The following is a 25,534-nucleotide window of genomic DNA, read 5'->3' on the forward strand; positions in this document are numbered from 1 at the left end:
GATGGACATTTAGCTGGTTCCAATGGTCTTCTGTTGTTTCTGGTAGATGGCAGCAAGGTCCAGAAGGCTCAAATCACTGCTCTCCTCCATCAGATGCTTCAGCAAATCTTCAAACTGTTCAGCATAAGCGGTGGTTGGAATGAGACTGGCCTGGAGAAGTTCTTCACTGGACTTCATCGGCATTGGCAAGTCCTGGAGACCGGCTTGTTGCAGTAGTTGGGGATGGAAGGACTCCCCTGAGCTGTGAAGACTCCATAATGGCTGTGAAAAAGCACTTCCAAGGAAACAATTTTTCTCTGTTAAAGAAAGAACAGAGCTGCTACACCTGGGTAGTTGTCAGAGCAAGAAATCATGAAATCCTGCTCTTTATTATCAAGCTTGCAAGAACGATTAAGAGCTAAGTGTAAGGCCAACTGGCCCGAGGCAAGGGGAACGCAATCAGACTCACAGGTTGCATCAGACCGAAACTTTCCAGACCACCCAGTTCCAGGAACTGACCTGGAGACTTTCCACCCTGCCCAGCCTTCCCGCCTTTCGAGGGGTGGGACTAATGGCCCCAAGACTGATGCGACCGGCACCGGATATTGCCACGATACCCGAAAAGACCACCAAATAACGAATACCCTGCGCCCTCCCGGATTCACCACACCCCTTTCCCTTCTTTCCCTATAAATTCTGCCCAAACCCTCCCCCGGGCGCGGCTTCTCTGGCCCCTTTCTCTCGGACCAGTCAACCTCGCCCGGGAGCATTCCCAAATAAAGCTTGTTTAAGCTCTCCTCCGACTAAGGAACTAGAGGTATGCTCTTAAAGAAACAATTATGGACAGATACAACTCATTGTACTCCCACATGTTTAGTAATTTAAAAAGACTTGTTTTTTTCTGCCTTCATCATAAAATAAACGGATTAAATTTGTCAAAACATTTATTGGTAGTATTAAGCAACTATAAGTAAAAGCATCTAGTTCATAGGGGGCACCAGACCATCACAGATAACCTTATTAATGTACTTATGTACTTAAATATCTATTTTACTATATTTATTATATTTCAGTATTTTTGCTTGTATTTGTGCTAATTACACAAGTGTTCATCTTTATATTTTTAAGTTATTTAAAGTTTTACTTTCAAATCTTTTTGCATTTGTTTATTTTTCAGAAAGTAATACCAAGACTGATTTTGCAACCTCAATTCCCTGGTGGCGCAGTGGTTGAGAGTCCGCCTGCCGATGCAGGGGACACGGGTTCGTGCCCCGGTCCGGGAAGATCCCACATGCTGCGGAGCCGCTGGGCCCGTGAGCCATGGCCGCTGAGCCTGCGCGTCCGGAGCCTGTGCTCCGCAATGGGAGAGGCCACAACAGTGAGAGGCCCGCGTACCGCAAAAAAAAAAAAAAAAGTGAAGAAAGAAAATGAAGTGCCGGCCCTCTTGAAACTTCCCTTTTTGCCAGAAGGAAACATAAAACTATTAATCAATCAATTAATTCATTTCAACTACATTATATACTAACACCATAGGCAAAAGAAAAGTGGCTTCTGTCACCAGAAACTGGAGGATGCAGAGATTCTAAGACTTGACGCTGGATGTACAGTTCTAGAACTTTCAGAGTGCTATGGCTAGAAGTGTTAACCTAGAAGCTGGGTTATCCTTGTCTCTGAAGGCCCAGGAAGGAGTGAGGTCTTTTAGAAATAGAGAATAGGAGAACCAAAAACTAAACCTTAGGGACCTTCATATTTTAATGAAGAGAAGAGAATAAGGAGCCTGAAAAGCACACTGGAATGGTATGCAACACAACAGCAGGACAACCAGGAGACAGTGGTGATGAGAGGACGTTTCAAGGAAGAAATACATTTAAAACATGATATCTTATATTCAGGGAAAATGAGGGCTGGTTTGGCAAAGTTAATTCCACAGAATCCGGACTGGAATATACTGACTAAGGTTAAATAAGAGAAAAGGTTTTGGAGACAGAATGAATAGAAACTTCTTTTGAGAAGTTTATCTGTGAAAAGAAGAAGAGAACTAGGGTAGCGCCTGGAGAATAAAAGTGTGTGTTTATATTACTGGATATAATTTAAAAAAATTTTTACAAACATTTTTTGGGGACAGATTTCAAGAAATGTATGTAGTAGCACAAAGCACATAAAAATCAGTATTTTGATTTTTAAATAACTGCTTACATAACAGCCTAAAATGTCAAGCATCATTGTTAAATCATTTCTAAATACTAGTAGGCTGGAATGCTTTTCATATGCTTTGTTTGCTATTTTTAGTTCTTTTATTTGTGTTTCAGTTTACGACATTAACTAGTTTCCTACTGCCCTTGTGAATTGTCTTTATGTATCCTTAAGTCTTAAAAGTACATATAAACCATTTATGCAGATGGTAGCTATATTCCTATGATGCAACTATTTGTCAATTTTATGTTTACAAATAATAGCTTATTTTATTTATATTTTCTGCTAATGCCAGAATGTTGAACATGTAGAACCAATCCTCTCCCATTTTCATTCCTCTATTGATCGTATGGATTATCAATTCCCTTTTATGTTTTAAATCTTTCACATTTATTTTTTATAGTATATTAGGATTTTTTTTTCATCTATAATACGAAATGAGAATCTAAATTGATTTCTGTCTAGGTTGCCAGGCATTTATCCTGTTACCATTTACTGAAACTTTTTTTCTTCCATATTAACGTCTAAGATAGCCTTTACTTAATTACTACAGATTATATAACAATTTTTGGGATTTCTTTTTTTTTTTTTGCTGCACCAATGTGGCTTGCAGGATCTTAGTTCCCTGACCAGGGATTGAACCCGGGCCACAGGAGTGAAAGCTTGGAGTCCTAACCACTGGACCACCAGGTAACTCTCCTGGGATTTATTTTCTTTATTACTCTGCTCACCTAACTCCTTACTGTCACTGTATTTATACTGTTGCTGCTTTATAATACAGTTCATTTTCTGGTAAAGCTATATATGTAAGAATTTTTCCTCTTCTACACTTTGATATTTTTGCTTGGTGATCTTTCTTAATTAACTTTTGAATTGTTCTATAGAAGTCAGCATTGGGTTTATAAAAATCATGAAATTTTGTGGACTTAAAAATAACCATACTTAAGAATCTGCCTGCCAATGCAGGGGACACGGGTTCGATCCCTGGTCCGGGAAGATCCCGCATGCCGTGGACCAACTAAGCCCGTCCGTGCGCCACAACTACTGAGCCTGCACTCTAGAGCCCGTGTGCCACAACTACTGAAGCCCATGTGCCTAGAACCTGCGCTCTGCAATAAGAGAAGCCACCGCAAGGAGAAGCCCGCACACCGCAACGAAGAGTAGCCCCCGCTCGCCGCAACTAGAGAAAGCCCGCACGCAGCAACGAAGACCCAATGCAGCCCTAAATAAATAAATAAATTTATTTTTAAAAAATAATAACCACATTGCAGTGGATATAAAATTCTGAGGAATTTTCTTCATCAGATGGAAAAATGAAACTGGATAGGAGAATTTCTCTTCCACAAAAATCTAAGGTAAAGAACAAAAAATAGATTAAAATCATCAGAAAGTAAAAATGTAGCCACCAAAAAGAGAAGCTCAGGGAAAAAGAAAAAGAATAATTCTGCAAGTAAAAATAATTAGATTTAAAAAACCGCACAGAAATCCAACATATTGCTTAAAGAATCACTCATAACTCACAATGTACTATGTGAGGTTCTGCATGGAACCCTTATTCTGCTCGGAGGCAACTCAACTTCCCTGAGTCTCAGTTTTCTCAAATGGAAAATGGAATGAAAAATATTTGTAGAGCTGATGTAAATACATTTTAAAGCTCTTAGAGGGACTTCCCTGGCGGTCCAGTGGTTAAGACTCTGAGCTACTACTGTAGCGGGCGCAGGTTGGATCCCAAGATCCCACATGCCGAGGCAGTGCAACCAAAAATAAAAAGCTCTTTAGAATGGCTCCTTCCTCGGGGTTAACCATAAGTGGTAACTCTTTTCTTCATTTTCTCCATATAAACCTAAATGAGAATATTACGTGTCTTTTTCTATAAACTGGTTTGAAACTGTACCATCTCACTCTTGATAGCTGACTGACAAAGTCAACTGAATTGGTGAGAACCTAGAAGAGTGAAAGATAGGTATGATCATATCAAAGACATGTTTGATTTATATTCAGTCAGCACAATGGCTTAAATCAATATCTGAAATTGAAGGGAATCTCCTAGGCTGGAATGGGAAAAATATACTGTATTCTTTTGCTGATTCTGGCGCCTGGCACCTCTCCCTGCTTTCCTGGATCTATTCTTTGGCTTCCATTTCACAGTACTTTCCTTTTCCTTCAGGGCTGAAATTTCCAGGGAGCCCTCCTCCTTCACTCCCTTTCCTTGCACTGCCCTCTCCTACTTGCACAGCTACCTCCTGTTCTGTTGTGATTTCTGGTTTAAGTTTTCCCAGAGGAACACAAATAGAAAGTAAAAGTTGAATGATATTTTCAGATTTTATAGGAACACATATAAGAGAAGTCTTCCTTTTTTATGTTGAATACTTTTGAAACATGAGGGCCCACATAGTTCAAAGGAAGCAGAAAGCAGGGTCCAGTAACTGGGTGGGCTACAAAGCCCTCCCAGGAAAAGAAGCCCCTGCTGGTCAAGTGTAACAGGGCCAGAGACCAAGTCTGGCAGTCTTCTGGCCTGTGCAGATGTGCTCCTTTTAGGGAATTTTCCTCCAGAGCTGATCAGAGGTTCTTTCCTGGCAGGAACTGACCCTAATATTGGAATAAGCCTCTTGCCATAGTCTTTGTTATGAAGAGAACAAGTCTTCAACTTCAGACAGGGCATGGCTCCTTTGATCTAGGAGCAGGTATGGTGAGAGAAAAAGGAGCCAAAAGGAGGTTCCTTCCTCCAACCTGCTGGGCAGACCCAGGGCTCCTGATTAATGATCTGATCCACATACTGACACTGGCAGGTGGGTAGGCCCTGAAAATCTCAGGGTAAAACCCACAACAGTATATCTGAGTACAATCTCATATTTGAGGGTGCACTAAATTTCTCTATTAACAGTAAATTCCCAGTTTCACAAATTCATTTTTTATTAAGGACCTTTTAACTTTATCATTAGAAAAATACGTTCATTGTAACTTTGCATAAGGACTGCAACAGCCCCTTCTACTCCTGACACAGTAGTAAAAGGTCGCAGTCCTGCTCCATGCCAGCCTCCAAATCCCTTTTTATCACTGGATGCCACAATACTCAAGGATCATTTTACACTTCCCAAGTCCATCTTTCCCTCTTCCGTCACCCATGTTTCAAAGACTAACTCCATGGCCAAGGTTGCAAAGCTCCTCGGAAGAAACCCTCAAGCAGATTAGGGAAAAGAAATTCAGTCGCCAGCCTGGATAGCTCTTTCCCTTCACCCTCACCTGTGGCAAAGGAAGGCCAGATGACCATGAGAGGGGCCTGCTCTAATTCTTCTCATAGGCTTGCAGAATTAGTCCCTCAGAGTGGGAAGGATCGCAAATAGGACAAGAATCTATAATCTACTCAGGATGGAGAATACCCTAGGAGACTCTTAGAAGGACAGTATTAAAGAGGGCATGCAGGAATTTGGGTCCTTCCACATTACAGATTAGTTACCTTGCCCAGGACAGGGAATTAGCAGAGATCCCTGTGAGCAAGTCTCCTCAGTTTGTGCTACAGGTTCCATGAAAGAATAACTTTAAAAACCGGATGAAATGTTTGTGTCAGATGCTTCATCCACAGAAAACTGAGAAGGTACAGGAAGATCCACAGCACAAATCCATAGTGATGTCAGCCTCTGTTGACAGCCTAAACCTACTAGAAATTAGAGCAGTGTTTATGGATCAAGTGGGTAGTGAAACTCCGAAGAACAAGTCAGATACTGGTCAGATCCTAGAGAAGAAACTGAGGCTTATGCATGAATTAAGGAAACAAAAGACAGTCCACCCATGGAGGAACTCAAGGACCAACAGAGTCCAAAGATAGAAATTCCTGTGATGGAATTTCCCTCCTCCCCCAAAGAAAGGTAAGGGCTGAGTGTCACATCCTGCAGCCTTCAAGCAGGTGTGAGGGCCCAAGTACACCGACCATCCATGCCATTTGTTCTACCCAAACTTCACTACATGCTTTCCAAGAGGTACACACCTTTACCTTTGCTGCCTAAAAACTTCCACATGTCTAAGGAACTGGATTCTTCTTGTACTGAAGGTAGACTCATGAACTGTTTTTGCCTTTTCGCTGATTCCCTGCATACTGGTTATATTTAACCTTAAATACACTTGCTACATGCTGGCTGTCTTCTGCCAACCTGCAATGTTTCAAGTACACAATACAAAAAAAAATGAGGAAAACTGCTACAAAAATTTAATACTGTTCATCATAGAAAGACTAGTCCAGTGAGCTTCCATGCTACCCAATGAAAAGACAAGTGATCTTGGATTAGACCAGTGGAAAGAGTGCTACACTTTATAAGACCATAAATTGAATCATATACACCTTATACATGTATTTCTTTTCTATACTTTTCAAAAGATTCTGTTTTTAATAAGTTAAAATGTGTCCCATTGTAGCCACTTAAGGTAGTGCCAGTGGTGCCTATATTATCCGTCAGCTGAAGACACGAGCAGCCCCACAAACTTGACTGGGACCAAAGGCAAAAAAAAAAGGGTGTATTCAGAAACGGTTGTCTAAGTAGACCAGAACAATCAATCAGAAGAGAAACCCCACCTGGTCTTCTGCCCTATATATCTGATCATTATGTTATTGTGCCCTTACTGTCTAATGATATAAACTAACTTTTCATCAGAGAAAGAGAAATACTTCATTTTTTACTCCAAAAAGTAGCTGATCCAAATGGTCCATCTGGGAAGAGTGGAAAGGCTAAAAAATTTAAAAAATAGCTTAATTTCTTAGCAGAGCCATATGAGCAGGGTTCATTCATTATTTTTAATGTCTGGGGGGTTAAAATAGAAGATCTCATATATTATGCTATTGTAGGTCAGATACCTGGGAAAGCAGACTCTGAGACAGAGGTAAGCATGCAAGGAGTTTACTGGAGAATTCATGGATCAGTCATTGTGGCAAAGAGAATTTGAGCAGAAGTTGAGCTGCAGTGCAGTCACAGCAGGGCTTTAGCCAATCCCAAGGGAGCTCTGACTCTGGGATGACCCTGTGGAGGTAGAGAGAAGGGGCCAGGCCTTTATATCCCCACATTGACAGGTAATTGGATGCAGCCTGACCCAGGAGGGGGAAATAACTTTGGGCTAAATGAGTCGCTTTAGCCAAGAGCAGTTTCCAGAGAAGACCTGCATGCTCTCAGCATGAAGCTCTATCAGCAGCTAAAGGGAGTAAGTTCTCAGGTCTTAAAGGGAGCTGTGAATGGTGCATCAGATGTCTATTATAAATGTCTTTTTAAAAAAGTTTTGGGGTTTTTTTTGTTTGTTTGCTTTGTTGTTTTCTCTCTTCCTTTTTCTTCTTTTGTATGGTCATACTCAAACTTTCAGCTGGGTCCATAATTTGCAAAAATGTCTAACAAGAGTATGATGGACAAAGTATAGTCTGAAAACAGTGGCCCTCTGATGTTTATTATAAGCAGTTTATGGATGTGATATTTGTTGTCTCTACCTGAGGGCATTATAGTAGCAGATGGGGTAACTGGATTGGGCACCTTCCCTGTGAATGGGAAAGATGTAGATACTGGGAAACCAAGGATGGAATGTAGGAGGACACGTTATCTGTCTTCACAGCCCTTCCCTAAGAACTGCCCTCCAGCCCTGATATCCCGACCTGGAAGCTATGAATGATAAAGCCAGTGTGAGCCAATCAGAAAGCTAATCTTAAGAATCTGACTAAAGAAAGCCAGAACCTGAGACTCAGGAGCAGAGTCACATGAATGAGAATGTTCTAAGGTTGCTGGAGTTTATACAGTTCTTACCTCTTCTCAGGCTTTACTGTTTAACTTCTACTTGAATTCTGTGAGCTATCACAGTATTCCTGGAATAATTACCTTGCAGCTCATATCAATGCAGATTGTCACATCTTCTTAGAAGTGTGTGTGTACTTTTTGAGGACGTCATGATGTCCCTTTAATAATAAAAAGATACAATTTTAAAATGTTTTATCATAGATTATCCATTTAAAATTTTCTATTACAAATGTATACTGTATAATATGCACAGTATTTTATAACTGTAATACCTAGGTATATTATCAATAAAATAAATACATTGGAGGTGTGTGCTCAACATTTTTTCCAAGCGGGGTGGAAGGTGAAATACCGAGGGCTTATATCTCCATAATCCTGGGGACTCCACTTAAAAATATGGGTGGACAGTCTCTGGGATTCCACATATTTGTTGAAAGTTGAGTTTTGTTTGGGTCACAGGAACAGCAAGTCACCCCTTCTAGAACCTGGGTTCACAGACAGTCCCTGCCCTGATCACCCTATGTCTCACTTCTAATTCTCCTCTCATCCTATTACATTATCTGCCTGGGTAAGTAGCTAATCTATCACCAGCATGAGTACAGTAAGATCTCAGGTTCCCTTGAGGAGTCTCAGGGTTCAGGTAGCCTCTAAATATTCAGTGCCGAGTCAAGACCATTCTAGGACTTCATACAGGTTTAGCGCCAACCACCTGCAAAGGGGTGAGCAGGACCCACTGGAGGGAAGGGACCCTAACTTATACAACCCACCCAGCCTCAGTTATCTCCTGCTGTCTGTGAAATGGAGAAGAAAATAATGGTCCCAATCTGTCTTGTGCTCACATCTGACTCTGCTCCTTACCAGCTGTGGCCCTTGAGCAAGTCCCCTCCCTTCTTGACCCTCATGCCTCTCCACACCTTTCTGAGCTACAAGAAAGTGGATAAGACTCAAAGAATACTGTGAAACCACCTGCAAAGCGCTATGTGGAAGCGAGTACTATGCTTCACCCCCTCTAACTGATCTGCATTTGAATGCTTCCCAGGGAGTCTATATCCCTGGCCTGGGCCACGATGCCAGGTCCCTGGATGTCCTTAACTCTGCCCTAGGCTTTGTCTATGGGGGGAGGGGGGGTGACACTGCCAATTAGCCCGATATTGCTCTTCAATAATCTCCTTAGAGGAAACTTTCCCTCCCAAAGATGTTTTATTACATTTAGAGAACATCAGGTAGCTCCTATATCACATCCTCTGGTAAGGATGGTGTCTGTTTCTCGTCAGCAAGGATAATTATTATTCCCCCATATATGCTTGTTTTTTTCCTAAAGGAGGATGGTGCCATCTGTCTCTGTTGTGTCCAGGGGGAAATAGAATATGCTATGAGCTTGGATTTAGGGAAAGGAAGGGGTCCCTTCAGCTTTTATTGAGAGCGGGCTTTGGCTTATAAAATGAGACAAAGGTTAGGGAGAGAAGTTGATGATGGCGTTGCTGACACACCACCATCCTGGTTTCCTTCATTTGTATTTGTGAAGATAGCCCACTTTAAAAATTCATTACTTTTTCCATAATACTCTTATTGGAAAAACAAGTAACTACTCAGCAATCATTCAATGCTTATAAAAGTGAGAAATTGTAACAAAGACCACAGCACAGTATCTGGACCCGTCAGTCTTCTCCTTTGCTTCCTCATTACCCTGAGCATTACGTAGTAACGGCATGGAGTGAATCAGGTTATACATGCCTCACGGGGCCAAAGATTCCCCACTGAGCATCTAGGAATAGTAAGAGAAAATAAACTTCACAAATCCCCAAAGTGGAGCTCAAGAGTTTGGAGCAGTGAGCCCCTGAGTTCACAAGTGTGAGGAAAAAACAAAATCTATGACCATGAATCTATGGTGGGCCATAGATTCCATCTGCACCAAAGATCCCACACCCTTCCTGATGAAAGCTGCAGTGCTGGGTGCCCTTACTCCCTTCTCAACCTTAAGGAAAACATACAGCTGATCACACCACAACTCCTCTCCTCTCCCCATGTGACCTGCGCTGGATGGAATGTAGGAGGACATGCCAGTAGGGGACACAGAACCCCTGGCTCTGTGTTTTGGGAAGTGGTGTTGGCAGGGATTGGAGCTCTCAGCAAGGCTGCCGTGGGTGTTGGCTCACCTCCCTGCTCCTGTGAAAAGTGTTCACAGATTACCTGCCTTTCTTTCCTACCTCCATCCCAGAGGGGCGGTAGGAAGCCCTGAGTGGGTGGTACAAGGGCACGGATGTGTGTAGTCACCACAACTCTCTGACTGTGGGGCACTGTGGACCCAGGGTCTGGTGGTGCTGCTAAAGCAAGATGAGTCCTCTGCTCTTGCCCCTCCCGACAGGAGGTGGCTAAAGGGAAGGGAGAGCCGTGAAAGGCCTCAGCAGAGCTGGAGGGGAAGGAGAATACACTGTGTCCAGGCTTGGGGAAGAAATCTCCATGTACGTTCAAGTAACACTCCCATCACTCTCTAGCCACTGGAGGGGAACTGGATTCAAAGCTAGGGACCTGAAAATGGACCCGTGAGCTGGGTCACCCCACCTTCTGCCCTCCAGGCAGTCCAGCTCTGAAGGAGTTCAGAAACAGGATAAGTTCCCTCTTAAAAGTGGCTTTTTTAGATATTAGAAAAGTATCCATTGTACAGTGGATGCAGAACTGGGTGGAGGACAGGGATGTTGCTGTGCTTGGATACTGAGATGGACATGCTAAGGCCTAATACTACGGTAGGGGCTACTTAAACATCTGCTATAGCTGTGATATTTATCTGTTTTGAAACAAACGTTGAACTAAAAATAAATAAATTCTCCCTGCTGGCTGGTCACCCTGTACAGGGATTTAACTCCTCACTGGGACTGCATGTTGCCTGACTCAATGACATCAGTGCAAGGCATGTGGGTCAAATGGCCCTCAATGATGGGAATGTTCACAGTGCGGCCACACAGGGCCTGCGGAAGAATGAGGAGACAATGAGGAAAAGGTCAGGATTGAATGTGTGGAAAGGAGGGAAACTAACAGAGGGGAAAGAATGACCCAGTGGGTGGGAAGGCACAGGAGTGTCTATCACTAATCAAGCTACTCCCACTCCCTGCCTCACTCCCCAACTACTTGACTCGAGCGCCACCTGCTGGTGACTTACTAGAACACTGACAAAGTAAGATGGACTTGGTGCCATCCTGGCAAGAATGTGTGTATGTGTGTCCTTGGGACAAGTAGTGGAGAGGGAGAGCTTGTCTTTGAGCACAAAAACAATGATGCCTTCAGGGATGTTCTGAGGCCTGCCAAACTCCTTTCTGGCCTTCCTTTCAGCCATTCTTTCTGACATTGTGCAGGATCTTGTACTCAATGCAAGCAGGTGGCCTATCAGGGTTGAGGTGTCCTCTGTGGTCGTTAGTTACAGTCATGGGATATCTTCTTCAGGATACACAAAGTGCATGCACCACAGGTGGTTCTGCAATTTATGACAAGGGTGCAGTTTTTCTGGGCTCACTTTGGACCACTACTCAGCCCATTGAAGCCAAGGTGGCCAAACATTTTAAGACTTTCCGTATCCCTCCACATCCAAATGGCTTTGGTTAACGCCATTAAAGGGCAGAGTGGCGCTTCCCTGTGGCGCTTCCCTCGTGGCGCGGTGGTTAAGAATCTGCGTGTCGGGCTTCCCTGGTGGCGCAGTGGTTGGGAGTCCGCCTGCCGATGCAGGGGATGCAGGTTCGTGCCCCGGTCCGGGAGGATCCCACATGCCGCGGAGCGGCTGGGCCCGTGAGCCATGGCCGCTGGGCCTGCGCGTCCGGAGCCTGTGCTCCGCAACGGGAGAGGCCACAACAGTGAGAGGCCCGCGTACCGCAAAAAAAAAAAAAAAAAAAAAAAAAAAAAGAATCTGCCTGTCGATGCAGGGAACATGGGTTAGAGTCCTGGTCCAGGAAGATCCCACGTGCTGCAGAGCAACTAATACCGTGTACCAACTACTGAGCCTGCGCTCTAGAGCCCGCGAGCCACAACTACTGAGCCCGCATGCCACAACTACTGAAGCGCACGTAACTAGAGCCTGTGCTCCGCAACAAGAGAAGCCCGTGCACCGCAACGAAGAGTAGCTCCAGCTCTCCACAACTAGAGAAAGCCCGTGCGCAGCAACAAAGACCCAACACAGCCAAAAATAAATAAAGTAAATAAATTTTAAAAATAAATAAATAAAGGGCAGAGTGGAGTGATGGCTGAAAAAGAAGAGCCACAAAGAAGTGGAGTCACGCAAAAGGAGGAGTCCCCATGAAATAGAGAAAGGAGCCACTGAGCCACCTTGTGCCATTTGCACCTGGAGGAGAGAGGAGGTTGGGGTCAATGTAGCCACACCAGTTTTTCAGCTGCCTTGGCTCCCATATCCAGGCCCTGAGAATCAACCTTTATCTCCTACAGATAAGTCCACACTTACAGAGCAAGTAAAGCCTGGGGAAAATTACTATCTGCTTTTTATTATATAATTAATAACACTGCCCACTCATTTAAAAAATGTGATTCTCCTAACTTGAAGTTCAGATAGGATGAGTAACCACACAAGTAGAAAATCCAGGACCAGAGAACTCTATTTCTGTAGAGTTGGAAGGTGACTCTAAAGACGGTGACCTTCCTTATGCTCCCATAGACAAAGACTACTCATCCAGAGAGGTAGTGGCTCAGAAGTGCCAATGACTGGCCATGGGTCATATGACAAGTTACACCTGATTCACAGATCTTCGCTTTTCACTAGGAGCTGCTCTGCACTCTGAAGTAATAAAGCAATACAGTCTAGCATTCCACCCTCTGACCTCCACCTTCAGTTTCCAAATTGTCCTCCACTGGCCAATTTGTCAAGGAATTAAAGTTCGTTGGTCCTGACGGTTTCTCCTTCTCCATCAACAGCCTCTGGTCTTCTCTCTCTCTCTCTCTCTCTCTCTCTCTCCATAGATGTTATGGGCTGCATTGTGACCTCTGCACAAATTCATATACGAAAGTCCTGACCCCCAGTACCTAGGAATGTAATGGTATTTGGAGGTAAGGTCTTTAAAGAGGTGATTAAGTTAAAATGAGGCCCTTAGGGTGGGGTCCTAATCCAGTATGACTGGTGTCTTTTTTAGTTTTTGCCGTGCCGTGGCATGGGGAATCTTAGTTCCCTGACCAGGGATCGAACCCATGTCCCCTGCAGTGGAAGCATGGAGTCTTAACCACTGGATCGCCAGGGAAGTCCCAATGGTGTCCTTATAAAAGGAAGAGATACCAGGATGGGCACACATGGAGAAAGGCGCAGCAAGAAGGCAGCCATCTGCAAGGCAAGAAGAGAGGCCTCAGGAGAAACCAAATCTGCCTACACCTTGATCTTGGACTTTTAGCCTCCAGAACTATGAGAAAATAAATTTCTGTTGTTTAAGCCACCCAATCTGCAGCATTTTGTTAGGGCAGTTCTAGCAAACTAACAGAGTGGTCTTCATGGTTCATCAGCTAAGCAACATTCTAAACACCCTCACATCATTCTTGTTTCATCATTCCTGTCCAGCTAAAGTCCAAACTCTCTGCCTCTTCCACGCCTGACCTCTGGTAAGTGGTGGAGACCCACTAGATAAAATTACACAAACGACTATATTGTGCTACCATAGTTCTATGGTCTACAACTAATGGGCATCTCCAATACTGCATGGAATTCATACTTTCATTCATCCTATATACTTGGTAAGTTCCTTCTATGTGCACTTAGGATACATAAGTGAACAAAGGTGACAAAGCTCCCTGTTTTTCGGAGCTTATATCACTGGTTCCACTGTCAACTCTCTTATGCTTAACAAAACGATTTCAAACATTCTCCACTTTGACAAACTTCTGTCCCCCAACCTCAGCAGATGTGCTGGATGCCACTTCACAGAGGACATAAAAGCCATTAGAAGAGAACTTTTTGTTACCAAACTCTAAAACATTTGCCACCCTTCCTCCTTCCTTCCTGTTATAGTGAAAAAAGTTTCCCAGGGGATAATCCTTCTTGGACTTTTACAGTTGGGAAAGGTGCCTTTACTTCCCCAGGCATACAGTTTAGTCTATGTTGTGACTTTTGGCTTAATTATCTATTTTCTTCCAGAACAGGTATTCGCTGCTCTATCACTAGCCTTAGGGGCTTAGGATTTAGTTGGTACTCAAGAGCCATTTGGGAAATGAATGAGAAATGAGAGAGCTAGCTGGAGAGAGGGCACCCACAGCATGTCCTAGGACAGAGCCACCAGAAAGGACAGGAGTCTGAGGGATGCCCCCTTAGGCTGTCTATTGGGAGCCACCACAGGTTTCACCTCAGGAAACTTGCTCTGCCCCTGTGGCTTCTGGAAGACAAGAGCTGGAGATTTAGCCTCACATGTGAGGTTCTAGCACAGCTTTCTGGACATGCTGGGAACCCTGCAGTGCCCCTGCCAAAGGGACTCTTCTGCCAGCTCCTCTATCAGTGTTCAGCGGGCAGGGCTCAGCTCTGGGGGCCTCTGAGGCTGCTCCAGCCAGGAGAAGCTTGGAACCTCAGATCCCCTAGGCACAGCCTCAGCCTCAGAATGTCTTCCAAGGGCTGCTCGTGGTCTGGGCCTGCTGCAGTCAGGACCTCCCTTCTCTGCTGCAGCTCCATGAAGATAACAGTGGTAGTAACGATTATGATATTTAATACAGAAAACTGCATATTTAATCCCCAAATCTCATCTACTAACTGGAGAATATTCATATATTTTAATAACATAGTCATGAAGAACAGAACAAACAGGTAAGCACTTTATACAAATTTAAGGCCTGGCCTTGTTAGAGTTGCCACATGGACTTGGCAAATAACACTGTCCAGAGCCCCCCAGAGTCCCAGTGCCTTAGAAATATCAAGACTGCCTCAGTGAGACCTCAAAGTGGCCCCTTTCCACTAAAGTTGAGGGGTTGGTATCTCAAACTCTCTACAGGACCAATGCTCTTTTTGGATATGCTTTTATATAATTATATCAAAGACATCACTGTACAGTTTATTTCTATATAATATTTATCATGGAAATCTTTCCAGGGCAGTTAACATAGACTGACCTAATTTTGTATTTGGGGTGTGACATAGTTTAACTGACTACTTGACAATTTTTTCAGGTGTTTTTAAACTTAAGGATCAGAGAAGTTAGCACCTCCCAAATGGGAACTCCTGGACAAAGGGTTGTCTGCAGAAATGCGAAGGAGCAGAGCCCAGGCTACGTTGCTAAGTCTGTCCCTAGCACAGAGGAGAAATCACACAGCACACCTGAAGCTCTCTCTAGAGCACCTGAATCTTAGCAAGTTGTTTGGCAGATCATAGCTACTCTGTGAAATGTATAAATAAATGATATAAATAATCGCGACTCTCATTTCACTTAGTTTCAGACTACCTCTGGTGACAGTGTTTAAGGTATAGGTAAAACAATGTTATAAAGACAAAGATAACTTGTAAAAAAAACAATAAAGTGAGGGATGGGGAAAGGGATGCTCCCTGATTTTCAGACATAATTTTCACCCAAGGAAAATCACAACACTTCATTTCAAAAACTCTTTCCAGTGTAGGGATTAGATTTAGGCAAGCTAGAAACTTGCCTCAGATACAAATAGAGAAGGGGTGCCAAGTGACTTAGTAATATGGAAAAGTAATATATTATTGCAATGTTTTAAAAAATTAGAATTAATGATAAAAAACCCTTGATGAACATATAAAAATTATAAATGAAGACAAAATCTGGCACCACAATTACAAAAGCTTAAGAGTTGTACAAGTGGGGGAGGGAGGAGGGCTTCTAGCACAAAGTTAAAGTTTGACAAATGCCATGCATTCTATACATTTGTGACCAAAGAAACCTAAATGTACTTACTTGCTAAATATCTGGACACCTTTCAGACAACACTGCTAAAACAGGGTGTGATGTGCTTACCTGTGATACTGAAGCTTTTATAGTGAAAAGTTTTGGTCACTTTTCAGTCTCAATACATACAGAAGCACTTGATGAAAATTTTGACTCTGTCAAAAGAGAAAGAGGTAGCCCCATAAAAATGTGCCAACAAGGTGGTTATCATTGTTGTCAATCAAAGAAGAAATATCAAAATATTGGCCTGCCACAGAATCTTATTTTCAAACTGTGGGACAGGAAGAATATCCCCTATAATTTGGAAATGCATTAGGGATGAGATGGAGAAAATAATTAATATAAATCAGAAATTTATATGCTGTTTCTCAATAACTGTTTCAGTAAGCTAAAATTAAATTAAGATGGTAATTCTCTCAATTGAAAATGAGATAAGAAGTAATTCTGACAAAATTATTGTTGAATTTGCTTTCAAAAGCCCAGTACATTTTAACAAATTGTGGTTTTGGTATAAGTAAAATGTTTACAGCTACAGTAATCTGAGTTTTAATACACCCACTTTTCAATACTTTTAAACTACTATAACGTTGTATAAGAAATGAACCATTGGCGGAGATCACCTTCCTCCCCACAGATACACCAGAAATACATCTACGCGTGGAACAACTCCTGCGGAGCACCTACTGAACGCTGGCAGAAGACCTCAGACCTCCCAAAAGGCAAGGAACCCCCCACGTACCTGGTTAGGGCAAAAGAAAAAAAATAAACAGAGACAAAAGGATAGGGACGGGTCCTGCACCAGCGGGAGGGAGCTGTGAAGGAGGAAAAGTGTCCACACACTAGGAAGCCCCTTCGCGGGCGGAGACTGCGGGTGGCGGAGTGGGGGAACTTCGGAGCCGCGGGGGAGAGCACAGCAACAGGGGTGCGGAGGGCAAAGCGGGAAGATTCCAGCGCAGAGGATCGGGGCCGACCGGCACTCACCAGCCGAGAAGCTTGTCTGCTCACCCACCGGGGCGGGCGGGGCTGGGAGCTGAGGCTCCGGCTTGGTCGGAGCACCGGGAGAGGACTGGGGTTGGCAGCGTGAACACAGCCTGCAGGGCATTAGTGCACCGTGGCTAGCTGGGAGGGAGTCCGGGGAAAAGTCTGGACCTGCCGAAGAGGCAAGAGACTTTTTCTTCCCTCTTTGTTTCCTGGTGTGTGAGGAGAGGGGATTAAGAACGCTGCTTAAGGGAGCTCCAGAGACGGGCACGAGCCGCGGCTAAAAGTGCGGACCCCAGAGACAGACATGAGACGCTAAGGCCGCTGCTGCCGCCACCAAGAAGCCTGTGTGCGAGCACAGGTCACTATCCACACCTCCTTCCAGGGAGCCTGTGCAGCCCGCCACTGCCAGGGTCCCGGGATCCAGGAACAACTCCCCCGGGAGAACGCACAGCGCACCTCACGCTGGCAACGTCACGCCGGCCTCTGCCGCTGCAGGCCCGCCCCACACTCCGTGACCCTCCCTACCCCCGGCCTGAGTGAGCCAGAGCCTCCGAATCAGCGGCTCCTTTAACCCTGTCCTGTCTGAACAAAGAACAGACGCCCTCCGGCGACCTACACGCAGAGGTGGGGCCAAATCCAAAGCTGAGCCCCTGGGAGCTGTGAGAACAAAGAAGAGAAAGGGAAATCTCTCCCAGCAGCCTCAGAAGCAGCGGATTAAAGCTCCACAATCAACTTGATGTACCCTGCATCTGTGGAATACATGAATAGACAACGAATCATCCCAAATTAAGGAGCCGTGTGGATGAAAGGTTCTTGGTGCTGCAGCCAGGAGTTAGTGCTGTGCCTCTGAGGTGGGAGAGCCAACTTCAGGACACTGGTCCACAAGAGACCTCCCAGCTCCACATAATATCAAATGGCAAAAATCTCCCAGAGATCTCCATCTCAACACCAGCACCCAGCTTCACTCAACGACCAGCAAGATACAGTGCTGGACATCCTATGCCAAACAACTAGCAAGACAGGAACACAACCCCACCCATTAGCAGAGAGGCTGCCCAAAATCATAAGTCTACAGACACCCCAAAACACACCACCAGACGTGGACCTGCCCACCAGAAAGACAAGATCCAGCCTCATCCACCAGAACACAGGCACTAGTACCCTCCACCAGGAAGCCTAAACAACCCACTGAACCAACCTTAGCCACTGGGGACAGACACCAAAAACAACGGGAACTACAAACCTGCAGCCTGCAAAAAGGAGACCCCAAACACATTTGCTTATCTAGCAAAATGAAAAGACAGAAAAACACACAGCAGATGAAGGAGCAAGATAAAAACCCACCAGACCTAACAAATGAAGAGGAAATAGGCAGTCTACCTGAAAAAGAATTCAGAATAATGATAGTAAAGATGATCCAAAATCTTGGAAATAGAATAGACAAAATGCAAGAAACAGTTAACAAGGACCTAGAAGAACTAAAGATGAAACAAACAATGATGAACAACACAATAAATGAAATGAAAAATACTCTAGATGGGATCAATAGCAGAATAACTGAGGCAGAAGAACGGATAAGTGACATAGAAGATAAAATAGTGGAAATAACTAATGCAGAGCAGAATAAAGAAAAAAGAATGAAAAGAACTGAGGACAGTGTCAGAGACCTCTGGGACAACATTAAACGCACCAACATTAGAATTATAGGAGTTCCAGAAGAAGAAAAGAAAAAGAAAGGGACTGAGAAAATATTTGAAGAGATTATAATTGAAAACTTCCCTAATATGGGAAAGGAAATAGTTAATCAAGTCCAGGAAGCACAGAGAGTCCCATACAGGATAAATCCAAGGAGAAATACACCAAGACACATATTAATCAAACTGTCAAAAATTAAATACAAAGAAAGCATATTAAAAGCAGCAAGGGAAAAACAACAAATAACACACAAGGGAATCCCCATAAGGTTAACAGCTGATCTTTCAGCAGAAACTCTGCAAGCCAGAAGGGAGTGGCAGGACATATTGAAAGTGTTGAAGGAGAAAAACCTGCAACCAAGATTACTCTACCCAGCAAGGATCTCATTCAGATTTGATGGAGAAATTAAAACCTTTACAGACAAGCAAAAGCTGAGAGAGTTCAGCACCACCAAACCAGCTCTACAACAACTGCTAAAGGAACTTCTCTAGGCAAGAAACACAAAAGAAGGAAAGGACCTACAATAACGAACCCAAAACAATTAAGAAAATGGGAATAGGAACACACATATCGATAATTACCTTAAATGTAAATGGACTAAATGCTCCCACCAAAGGACACAGATTGGCTGAATGGATACAAAAACAAGATGCATATATTTGCTGTCTACGAGAGACCCACTTCAGACCTAGAGACACATACAGACTGAAAGTAAGGGGATGGAAAAAGGTATTTCATGCAAATGGACACCAAAAGAAAGCTGGAGTAGCAATTCTCATATCAGACAAAATAGACCTTAAAATAAAGATTATTAGAAGAGACAAAGAAGGACACTACATAATGATCAAGGGATCGATCCAAGAAGAAGATATAACAATTGTAAATATTTATGCACCCAATATAGGAGCACCTCAATACATAAGGCAAATACTAACAGCCATAAAAGGGGAAATCGACAGTAACACATTCATAGTAGGGGACTTTAACACCCCACTTTCACCAATGGACAGATCATCCAAAATGAAAATAAATAAGGAAACACAAGCTTTAAATGATACATTAAACAAGATGGACTTCATTGATATTTATAGGACATTCCATCCAAAAACAACAGAATACACATTTTTCTCAAGTGCTCATGGAACATTCTCCAGGATAGATCATATTTTGGGTCACAAATCAAGCCTTGGTAAATTTAAGAAAATTGAAATTGTATCAAGTATCTTTTCTGACCACAACGCTGGGAGACTAGATATCAATTACAGGAAAAGATCTGTAAAAAATACAAACACATGGAGGCTAAACAATACACTACTTAATAACGAAGTGATCACTGAAGAAATCAAAGAGGAAATCAAAAAATACCTAGAAACAAATGACAATGGAGACACAACGACTCAAAATCTATGGGATGCAGCAAAAGCAGTTCTAAGAGGGAAGTCTATAGCAATACAATCCTACCTTAAGAAACAGGAAACATCTCGAATAAACAACCTAACTTTGCACCTAAAGCAATTAGAGAAAGAAGAACAAAAAAACCCCAAAGTTAGCAGAAGGAAAGAAATCATAAAAATCAGATCAGAAATAAATGAAAAAGAACTGAAGGAAACGATAGCAAAGATCAATAAAACTAAAAGCTGGTTCTTTGAGAAGATAAACAAAATTGATAAACCATTAGCCAGACTCATCAAGAAAAAAAGGGAGAAGACTCAAATCAATAGAATTAGAAATGAAAAAGGAGAAGTAACAACTGACACTGCAGAAATACAAAAGATCATGAGAGATTACTACAAGCAACTCTATGCCAATAAAATGGACAACCTGGAAGAAATGGACAAATTCTTAGAAAGGCACAACCTGCCAAGACTGAATCAGGAAGAAATAGAAAATATGAACAGACCAATCACAAGCACTGAAATTGAAACTGTGATTAAAAATCTTCCAACAAGCAAAAGCCCAGGACCAGATTGCTTCACAGGCGAATTCTATCAAACATTTAGAGAAGAGCTATCACCTATCCTTCTCAAACTCTTCCAAAATATAGCAGAGGGAGGAACACTCCCCAACTCATTCTACGAGGCCACCATCACCCTGATACCAAAACCAGACAAGGATGTCACGAAGAAAGAAAACTACAGGCCAATATCACTGATGAACATAGATGCAAAAATCCTCAACAAAATACTAGCAAACAGAATCCAACAGCACATTAAATGGATCATACACCATGATCAAGTGGGGTTTATGCCAGGAATGCAAGGATTCTTCAATATACGCAAATCAATCAACGTGATACACCATATTAACAAATTGAAGGAGAAAAACCTTATGATCATCTCAATAGACGCAGAGAAAGCTTTTGACAAAATTCAACACCCATTTATGATAAAAACTCTGCAGAAAGTAGGCATAGAGGGAACTTTCCTCAACATAATAAAGGCCATATATGACAAACCCACAGCCAACATCGTCCTCAATGGTGAAAAACTGAAAGCATTTCCACTAAGATCAGGAACAAGACAAGGTTGCCCACTCTCACCACTCTTATTCAACATAGTTTTGGAAGTTTTAGCCACAGCAATCAGAGAAGAAAAGGAAATAAAAGGAATCCAAATTGGAAAAGAAGAAGTAAAGCTGTCACTCTTTGCAGATGACATGATACTATACATACAGAATCCTAAACATGCTACCAGAAAACTACTAGAGCTAATCAATGAATTTGGTAAAGTAGCAGGATACAAAATTAATGCACAGAAATCTCTGGCATTCCTATACACTAAGGATGAAAAATCTGAAAGTGAAATCAAGAAAACACTCCCATTTACCATTGCAACAAAAAGAATAAAATATCTAGGAATAAACCTACCTAAGCAGACAAAAGACCTGTATGCAGAAAATTATAAGACACTGATGAAAGAAATTAAAGATGATACAAATAGATGGAGAGATATACCATGTTCTTGGATTGGAAGAATCAACATTGTGAAAATGACTATACTACCCAAAGCAATCTACAGATTCAATGCAATCCCTATCAAACTACCACTGGCATTTTTCACAGAACTAGAACAAAAAATTACACAATTTGTATGGAAACCCAAAAGACCCCGAAGAGCCAAAGCAATCTTGAGAATGAAAAACGGAGCTGGAGGAATCAGGCTCCCAGACTTCAGACTATACTACAAAGCTACAGTAATCAAGACAGTATGGTACTGGCACAAAAACAGAAATATGGATCAATGGAACAGGATAGAAAGCCCAGAGATAAACCCACGCACCTATGGTCACCTTATCTTTGATAAAGGAGGCAGGAATGTACAGTGGAGAAAGGACAGCCTCTTCAATAAGTGGTGCTGGGAAAACTGGACAGGTACATGTAAAAGTATGAGATTAGATCACTCCCTAACACCATACACAAAAATAAGCTCAAAATGGATTAAAGACCTAAACGTAAGGCCAGAAACTATCAAACTCTTAGAGGAAAACATAGGCAGGACACTCTATGACATAAATCACAGCAAGATCCTTTTTGACCCACCTCCTAGAGAAATGGAAATAAAAACAAACAAATGGGACCTAATGAAACTTAAAAGCTTTTGTGCAGCAAAGGAAACCATAAAGAAGACCAAAAGACAACCCTCAGAATGGGAGAAAATATTTGCAAATGAAGCAAATGACAAAGGATTAATCTCCAAAATTTATAAGCAGCTCATGCAGCTTAATAACAAAAAAACAAACAACCCAATCCAAAAATGGGCAGAAGACCTAAATAGACATTTCTCCAAAGAAGATATACAGACTTCCAACAAACACATGAAAGAATGCTCAACATCACTAATCATTAGAGAAAAGCAAATCAAAACTACAATGAGATATCATCTCACACCAGTCAGAATGGCCATCATCAAAAAATCTAGAAACAATAAATGCTGGAGAGGGTGTGGAGAAAAGGGAACCCTCTTACACTGTTGGTGGGAATGTAAATTGATACCCCCACTGTGGAGAACAGTATGGAGGTTCCTTAAAAAACTACAAATAGAACTACCATATGACCCAGCAATCCCACTACTGGGCATATACCCTGAGAAAACCATAATTCAAAAAGAGTCATGTACCAAAATGTTCATTGCAGCTCTATTTACAATAGCCCAGAGATGGAAACAACCTAAGTGTCCAGCATCGGATGAATGGATAAAGAAGATGTGGCACATATATACAATGGAATATTACTCAGCCATAAAAAGAGACGAAATTGAGCTATTTGTAATGAGGTGGATAGACCTAGAGTCTGTCATACAGAGTGAAGTAAGTCAGAAAGAGAGAGACAAATACCATATGCTAACACATATATATGGAATTTAAAAAAAAAAAAATGTCATGAAAAACCTAGGGGTGAAACAGGAATAAAGACACAGACTTACTAGAGAATGGACTTGAGGCTATGGGGAGGGGGAAGTGTAAACGGTGACAAAGCGATAAAGAGGCATGGACATATATACACTACCAAACGTAAGGTAGATAGCTAGTGGGAAGCAGCCGCATAGCACAGGGAGATCAGCTCGGTGCTTTGTGACCGCCTGGAGGGGTGGGATAGGGAGGGTGGGAGGGAGGGAGACGCAAGCGGGAAGAGATATGGGAATATATGTATATATATAACTGATTCATTTTGTTGTGAAGCTGAAACTAACATACCATTGTAAAGCAATTATACTCCAATAAAGATGTTAAAAAAAAAAAAAAGTCTACAAACAATAAATGTTGGAGAGGATTTGGAGAAAAGGGAATCCTCCTACACTGTTGATGGGAATGTAAATTGGTGCAGCCACTATGGAAAACAGGATGGATGTTCCTTAAAAAAAGAAAACTAGAGTTACCATATGATCCAGCAATCCCATTCCTGGGCATATATCTGGAGAAAACTCTAATTCGAAAAGATACATGCACTTCAATGTTTATAGCAGAACTATTCACAATAGCCAAGACATGGAAAGAACCTGAATGTTCATCGACAGATGAATGGAAAGAGAAGATGTGGTATATAAATATACAATGGAATACTACTCAGCCATATAAAAGGATGAAATAATGCCATTTGCAACAACATGGATGGACCTGGAGATTATCATACTAAGTGAAGTAAGACAAAGACAAATATCACATGATATCACTTATATGTGGAATCAAAAAATGATACAAATGAACTTATTTACAAAACAGACACTGATTCACAGACATAGAAAACAAACTTATGGTTACCAAAAGGAAATGGGGGAGACGGATAAATGGAGTTTGAGATCAGCAGGTACAAACTACTATATATAAAATAGAAAAACAACAAGGTCCTACTGTATAACACATGAAATTATGTTCAATATCTTCTAGTAAACTATAATGGAAAAGAATCTGAAAAAGAATATATATATATCTGAATCGCTTTGCTATACACCAGAAAAACTAACAAACATTTGAATCAACTATACTTCAATGAAAATAAAATAAAATACATAGATGAGTCTATTAAAAAAAATTACTTGCGTGATTACACTGGGCTTGCTGCCAGGGATAATACAGGGAATGGATAGAGTCCAGTTACTAATGAGCTAATTTGCCAAAGATTATCACATACTACAATGTAAAGAGCAGGAATATAGAGGGCTGAGGCCACATGACTTCCTATGCAAAATAAAAGAATTCAAGATGGGAGATGAAAGTTAATTCTTTCCATGATAATAATCAATATTTATCCAGTTATGAGTCAAATACAAAGATGTATTCATTCCGTTTAAAAGAACAGACTTGGATTGGAACTTCTGGAGGTCCTTAGGGAAATTTGAACATTAATGAAAAAATATGGAGAATGATTCAATTTTTTTTTTTACTTTTTTGTTTTATTTTTAGTACACACTACAAGATACACTGCATGCTACACAATACACTGCATAACCTTCTAGCAGGGGTAGACAAGCATAACTGAGTTATTTTTCATCAATCAGGAAAATGCTTCCTTAATCAATGTTCTCCAAACCCTTTGACACATAGTAACGATTAACTGCAGAGATGCGCCTATTTCTTTCCATCAAATTCCACTGTTATGAATAATGGGCAACCCTTTTTTCCTTGCCCCCATTAGTGAACCTGTGGATGCGTGCAGTGGCCATTCCCGGGATGAACAAGCACGCGGCCATGACTGCGATTCCGGGGAGAATCTCGAACCACATCACTACAATTCAATTTTTCATGTTGCCTAAATTACGCATTCTCATTGGGGATGCTCCCATGGGTGCAAACATTAGTTTTCTGGGGTATGAACAAATCTCAGCCATTATAATGGCTTTGGTGTTCAAAGGTCAACCTTATCCAACAAAGTCTTATTCCTTTGTATTCATTTTGCTCTTCAGGTTTTCTTGTATATGATGTGAGAAGCATTGACACTGAGTTCATGGAATATAAACAAATGTCACGCAGGATCAGTGCTACAACCTATGGTGACTTAACTGTTCATTACAGGACTTTCTCGCCATCATTTGCTTGATCTCAAAGTCATAATGTGAGAAGTGTCCTTTACTTACTTATGAGCTGCCATTGGCTGTCTTGCGGATGCTGCTTATGTTCGAGCCTTGGTGTGATTTGGGCTTTGGGAATTAAGCACGAATAGGTTATATTTTATTATTTAATTCTACTAAAGTTATTTAGCACATCACTAATTATGCCTATTTCTAAACAGAAAACTGTTGACAATATCTAGATGAATACCTAGCAGCTAGTGAAGTTAAAAATTTTATGATATGAATCAAAATTAATAGTTAATTACCTAAAAATAAATGCTAAGTAAATAATTTAAATTTTCAGTGGTTTTAGCAGTTCTGATGATTTTATTTAAAATATATCTATACATTGGTACTATTATGAAATATTTATATAAATTTTTATTTGAAATTATAATTTGATATATTACTATTTATATAAGGAAATATATTACATTAAAAGTTACTCTGCATAATTAGGTAAATTTCACTCTATATCAAATACCCTATACAAATTCAAAGTAAAACC

At 41.8% G+C, this 25,534-nt stretch overlaps 1 long non-coding RNA gene across 1 annotated transcript in view; it reads right to left on the reverse strand.

Moving 5' to 3' along the window:
• Nucleotides 1-7,217: 7,217 nt before the first annotated feature.
• The window catches only part of LOC132427404 (uncharacterized), a 47,297-nt gene continuing 28,980 nt past the window's right edge, over nucleotides 7,218-25,534 (reverse strand). The window contains exons 3-4 of the long non-coding RNA XR_009519900.1: nucleotides 15,875-15,960; nucleotides 7,218-8,095 (exon numbers count right to left, since the gene is read on the reverse strand). This is a non-coding gene — a long non-coding RNA (uncharacterized lncRNA). The remainder of the gene's footprint in view (nucleotides 8,096-15,874; nucleotides 15,961-25,534) is intronic.

Source organism: Delphinus delphis, chromosome 6 (assembly GCF_949987515.2).
Source record: "Delphinus delphis chromosome 6, mDelDel1.2, whole genome shotgun sequence".
NCBI classification, from domain to species: Eukaryota; Metazoa; Chordata; class Mammalia; order Artiodactyla; family Delphinidae; genus Delphinus; species Delphinus delphis.